The following is a 7,164-nucleotide window of genomic DNA, read 5'->3' on the forward strand; positions in this document are numbered from 1 at the left end:
TTCTGGTATTTTAGTTTCATTTGAAATATAAGTGTATTGCTCTGGTCACTGAATATGCTGAATAACCAGTTGCTACAGTTCAACTCTCACCATATGCATAGTTATAATGCATTAATTCTTCCACAAAGCATTTTTGCAGTGGTACTTACCAAAAATTAAAATGATGGAAGAAATCATGCCTTATGTCCATGTACAGGGTGTGAGTTGAGCTGTGACAACTGGGTAATTCAGCCTATTTCAATAAGCAGTCTCGAGCCATACAATAATATTTCACAAGAAACTTAAATAACTGGAATAATGTCAAAATGAGTGACTTTGTTCCTTTAATCACTGTCACTGCGGCTGTGGTCCGAACAGCAGAATTGTTCCAATTTAGATGAACCAAATACACCTGTGCATGATTCATGGTGTCATTTTGTACATTTTCGGCACTTCCACCAGTCGTAACGAACTGCTCTGACTGCATTTTGCATGGCAAATAGGCCCAGAGGCCCTGCTTCTTGGGCAAGTCTTTTCTTCTTACCATGTTCTGTTGTGGAGCAAATATATAAAAAATCATATTAATATAACATATAATTGACTGTATTACCCTCACAATTCTTCTTACAATTCTTATTCAGACATATTTATTTATCCACATACGCACGCACATATATTACACATAATATTAAATACATACTATGCATACAAAAAATAAATACCTACATATAGTTTATTTATAAGCTAATAAATTTATATATTAACTTATTATATATCAATAAATATATATAATTTTAATTGATTGAATAATTAACTCATTACATCATCAATTTATCCACCAATAAATATATATATAATTAATTTATTCAATTACTTTTATGCAAATAAATATATTATCTATATTATTATAACAATATTATAATTGTATACTTATAAATTCATTTATCCATTTATTTATTAATTCATTGTCATTTATCTATTTATTTCCTATGTGAATGTGTCTATGTGTTTACAGGCCAGCTGCTTCCGCTGGTAAACATTAATTTTTCAGGCAGTACACAGCTTTGAATTCACTATATGTGGTGGCCCACTTGCCCAGAGTAGTTGGGGTAAGTGGGCCAGTCACAAAACATGTCACCATATTAGTAAAATATAACTTGCAGTACTGATTCAATGGGCTGCCATGGAATATTATTCAATAACATATATGTTTTGATAGATGAATTAAATTGTAATCGAGAATATTCAGTTTATAAATAATTTTCTCAAATTTTACCAGTATTTCCCACGAGAAGTATTTAAAAATGGCCGCCGAAGGAAATCAAGAGAGGAAATAATCGACTCTTGTTATCGAATACAATGTAATATATGCAGAAAAACCTGTACTGTTAACATGGAGGAGTTATTTATACATGCAAAATACAATGATAAATATGAATACTAAAATCGTAGAAAAATACGAGATGTTTTCACTTTATGTCGTTATATTTGAATTTGGCGGCCATATTGGAAAAAGCAAATACGATTTCTGTCAAAAATCGTGTAATAATTCAACAACTGTCATTGATCGTTGATTATTTGGTGTCATAAACAAATGCACCGTTGTCTCTGTCATGTTTACATAGTTATTTTTTATCGAAATAATCATATCAATAGAATACGGTCGAAATCCATGTTATCGCCACTTTCACACATACTAGTGGACACGTGACAAGTAGTAAAACACGCAACCCTAAGAAGAAAATACGGATTTTTACCTGAAATCGGCGCCTCTGCTGACGGTTGCCACCATCGGCTGGATTCGTCTGATGTCTGGTATACTGGAACGTAAACTTGCCGTAAAGGGGGAGATCGCTTTTAACGACAATTTATCGTAAAATGGAAAGTGGCCCACTTGCCCCGACGGCCCACTTGCCCCACTTTCCCCTAAAGAAATATAGAACAAACAAACCGAACCACCAAACGGACTCACAACGTGACCAAAATTAATATACTTGCCTCGCTAATCGGAAAGCAAGACCACTAAAATGCATTAAAATAAATTTTCACAAACACAAACTAAGGAAAGAACCTACACTGCGACTGATGAGAAACCGAACTCGGGTTTCGAAACGCAAGCGTCAAACTTTGACGCTTGCGTTCAAAGGGCGACTCTATCAACTTTTGTAACAACATAGGTCCGGCTGCGTCTCGCCATAAGCTTTCCCCACACAAACAAAACATTACCGTACACACTAATCCAAACTTCTCTACAAATATCCAAAGCGAAACAAACATTTCATTAACACAAACAATCGGATAAGAATGTAGGAACACATTTTCGAAACGAATCAAACACAAACTCGACACAAAAACATTTAGGATAGTTAGGTGGGGAGCCTGTTTCACATTTTTTACATCTCGCTATACTGTCTATGATTCTAAAAATAAAGTCATCTGCCACTTTTTCTGTATACGCGGTTTGGCAAAACTCATCTCTTCAACCGAAAGTCGGGCGATTTCATGGTTCTTTGGGGCACTTAAGTGTACGTCGAGCTTAAGGAATGTAGTTACATTCGCGATGTTTTATTCGAAAATTATTTATTCCTTCAAGGGCAAATGCACATAATTTATGCTGTTGGAAATACTGGCCGCTCATAAACAAGACAATAAACTCAATATATGTGCATTTTTACTTATATTTTCAAAGTACCACCGACACCCACAAAAAAACCAAATGGTTCAGTCCAGGTATTTGCAACTCTGCCATCCGACTGGTCAACAGGAAGTCAACCATAGGTGTCTTTTGGCACGCGTATACGCCAGTCACCTAGGCGACGGTAATCTGCACCACTTATCACCATCGGGAAGGTACTCCTCCCCATCTACCACTGGTGATCCCACCCTCAAGGCACTGCGTCATTCGACCAAGCATTGTTATTGTAATTTCCTGCATAAAATTAACAGCGAGGTCAACCGGTCAAACTCTCTCGGCATTTTCTCTCATGCACATCAGTGATTTCAGCAGTATTTGACGTATACAACAGAATTTCGAAGAAAAGAGAGCGTGCACTTTTTTTTTGTTTGGATTTTTGAAAATTTATCAAAGTGTTTTCTGGAATTTCATTATTATGGTGTGAACAGTTAGGCCTAAAACGTCCGAAAAGATTTTTAAATCGTCACATGTGATTTCATAGCGAGAGAAAAGGTAGCATGCTGCGTCTCTGTTCTTAGATAGTCTGTCGGGGGGAGGGGGTGACGTAGAGTCCTTGATGTGACGCAGGTCTTTGGTTTTCTTGTTCAATTTTGATATAGCCAAACGGGAGCATTTGCATTAACTGTTGTCTTTTTAGAGCCAAAATAACAAAATGGAGTCTTGCATGTAGGCCATACACCAACAAGTCAATCGTCGGGCCAAATATCTCAATTTTGGAAAGTGATATGGAGAAGTGCGTAAGATAATTTAAATGTCACGTTAGCTTGCATCCGTCTTCATCCTGTATCAGCTCAGCTGCATGGTTGCCTCCTTGAAAAGTTCCGATGACCACTAGTTACTCGTCCCCGATATTTTTAGACAAACGCAACAATCTCAGATCTCAGTCGTTTGGCGCCATCTTCTTTAAATGCTACAATGCATGATGGTACATAACGGGATAAACCATTCGATATTGCAGGGGTGAAACTTTCATACCGCTGATTCAAACGTACATTCAATTCATTTAAATTCTTTATTTAAAGTTAGTTTAGACTTTCGCAAGAGACTAATAGCACTGACTATAAAAGCAAAATGAATACATCAAAATCATTTACAGAAAGTACATTAACATAAAGAACCCGTCCATGATTTATATACAATATGATGATAGTTTTGAAATCAAGTAAACCAGTACGGGTAGTAAGTTCCCCAAAGCCTTGCACCATAATTTGATAAAGACTGTTGTCCATTTCTTGTTGTTCTTGATTTTTTTTGCATAGTTGTGATTTGTTTTTTAAACACGTTTGGGTTTAAACAAGTCCTACATAAAACAAGGAGACAATTTATTCACAGTTTTAAAAAGTTTGATGGTGATCGAGGGCTTCCTTGGTAATTCCTAGTTTCGCTAAACCGGCCTTTTGCAATGAGGTACTATTAAGTAAAATCGTTATAGACGAATTTCAAAGCCCTATATTGTATACGCTCAATCTTTGCTATGTCGACACTTCCACCAAAAATCCGCACAAGATAAAATGAAGCATTGGAGTATCTTTAACTTAGAAGATCAAGAAGTTAAATTGCCAATTCTCTACAATATCTTCACTGAGCACCAGCTTTTTAGCATAAAATACTGATGTGGTAATGAAAATCCAGTTTACTGTCAATTTGTGCAACCGTAATTTTTTACATGTTCATTTGTTATAATGTTTGACGTCAATGTTTAGCGCTGTGACGCTATTGAAATTGTTGGAGTTAAATTTAGCTTGAAAGTATCTTTGATTAGCTTCCATTTCATTTACACGGATAATGTGTTAGGTTATCAATTTTCTCAGCTTTGTACTAGCAACAGCTGACAGCGTATTATCATCAGCACAGTTGTATAATGACACCTTCGTTAAAGCGATGTACTAGTCGTTCAGGACCTAATGTAGATCCTTAAGGTACCTCTTTCAACAATTCTAGCCATTCACTAACACTTCCAGCGAGCTGATGACCGGAGGTGTGTCCAAAACCAACAAAATAAAAACATTATCCTCAAACAATTATATCGGCCGGTAAAAGTTCAAACGTTTATTCTGGATACGCCATTTGGCTGATATCACAGTAACTCGTGAATCGATACACGACGAACGCTGTGTGCTTAGGCTATATGCTACTATGCAAATAATACATACCGTACAGCGGCCGTCATGTATCGGTTCACAAGCGACTGTGACTTATATAGTCAAATCTTTGAGGACAATTCAGGACTTTCAGGCATTCACGTTGCTCGTGCACTCTTGGGATGTGTACTTTGAATGTGATTTTTTCTCCTAAATATCAACCAGTGCAGTTTAATACCAGAGGAAAGATGTAAACACTTGAAGGTATTTTCGACGGGTCGGTGTTAGGCTGCGTTCACAAAACACGGTGGGGGTGGGGGGGGGGGAGATTCGAAAATTTTGGGGGTAGTAGAGGGGGACTTGAAAATTTTGCTCTACCTGTATTGGGGACTTGAAAATTTTTTGGTTCCTCTTTATGTTTTACTTTTTCCAATTCCAAGTTTTTGTAGGCAATTCATTGAAATATGAATACCTTTTTTATGTCATCCAAGTGTTGCAATGTTAGTAATAATCTAACAGAATCTAGAACCATTTTGTCACATTCCATGAGTTTTATTTTGAAAAAATCTAAATATGTGTGATTTGTCGTAAAAAAACTCAAACTTGAGCCTCGTAACAGGGCAGAAGCTGCAACTGTTGATGATTTTTGCAATATTTCTATGCAATATATCAACTACAGTTTCTTGCTGTCTCCCTACAGCATGCTCAAACACTCAATGTTCAGTGTGTCGACAAAGCCTGTATATATAGATATGTATTCGGTGATACCTTAGTTAGAGTCCAGACTGACAGTCAGTTGTCAGTGATACAAATGCATGGTACACATACACAGGCTGTGATAGCAAGCTGAATACTGAACAGTTCAACATGCTGTCAGCTCCATACACCTGTCACAAAATTCCCGCATTGCGGCATTGCCAAACCTTTTAACGGAGCACATTTGTCGCCTCTTTCCCGATACTCGACAACATAGGCCTCCATCCGTTCTGTCAAGACTTTGTTTGACCACTGGGGAGCAGTACAAGACTTTCTTAAGCTTCTATCAGCACGGCCGTCAACTGCCTAGGGAACGATATTAAAATTCCGGTGGATCCCTGCCAGTCCCACATATCGATAGGCATTTCTGTCGTTTAATTTTGCTGACTCATTGAAAGGTACATTTTGTTTAATAAAAAAATCAATCTAAATTGATGTTTGGCAGGTATAGATAATTCCATCTGCGGCTAATGTAGACCAGAATAAAATTTGTACATTTTTGTGTTTATTTACTTTTCTGATGGGAGATTGGTAGTACTGCAGCGGCATACTTGAGGGTTTCTGCCGGTATATAACCATTGAAATTCCGCACTTTAGGTACGGAAGATATAGTCAGCTGTTTATCGGGCACTTCTATCGCAAACTGCCCGCTCAGAGTCAGTCAATTTCACGGACGTTAGGTACGGCAGATTACCAATACTTTTTGAGGCCGGTAAAACTTTCGCTAACTGCCCACTGACGGCCATTCCAATCCACATTCTTTGGTACGGAAAATGTCGACCCTTTTCCGGGCACACCTGTGGTCTGCTGCCCGTTGACAGCGATTCCAATCTACGCGCTTTTTGTACGGAAAATTTTCAACCTCTTTTCCGGCATACCTGTCCCCAACAGCCCATCGAATGCAGTTCCAATCGTCGCACTTCAAGTGCGGGAAATTTGTCGCCCTTTAATTAGCACAACTGTGGTCAAATCGCCGCCATCCGACATTTCTATACACGTACTTGCGCTGCCGAAGATTGTCAGTCTTTTACCGGACAATCAGTTACCCTGGTACCACCGCTGACATTCTTATTCACGCACTTATGTATCGAAAATTGTCAGCTCTATACACGGGTCACTAAATTCCCGCCGCCCGACTTTCTTGTCCTCGCCAAAGTTAGTGGTCGGTATTGCCAAAGTTTAATCGAGCACATTTATCGCCTAATTCCCGATTGACGACATCTTCCCCCCTCTACTGTCTATGCGACAACATAGGCCTATATCCGTTGTCAAGACTTGGTTTGACTATTCAGGAGCAATATGACACAGCCGTCAACTACCTCGGAGAAGAGTCAGTCAATTTCACGGACGTTAGGTACGGCAGATTACCAATACTTTTTTGGGGCCGGTAAAACTTTCGCTAACTGCCCGCTGACGGCCATTCCAATCCACATTCTTTGGTACGGAAAATGTCGACCCTTTTCCGGGCACACCTGTGGTCTGCTGCCCGTTGACAGCGATTCCAATCTTCGCGCTTTTTGTACGGAAAATTTTCAACCTCTTTTCCGGCATACCTGTCCTCAACAGCCCATTGAACGCAGTTCCAATCGTCGCACTTTGAGTACGGAAAATTTCAGTGTCGCCCTTAAATTGGCGCACCTGCCGTCCAATCGC

Source organism: Ptychodera flava, chromosome 2 (genome assembly GCF_041260155.1).
Source record: "Ptychodera flava strain L36383 chromosome 2, AS_Pfla_20210202, whole genome shotgun sequence".
NCBI lineage: Eukaryota > Metazoa > Hemichordata > Enteropneusta > Ptychoderidae > Ptychodera > Ptychodera flava.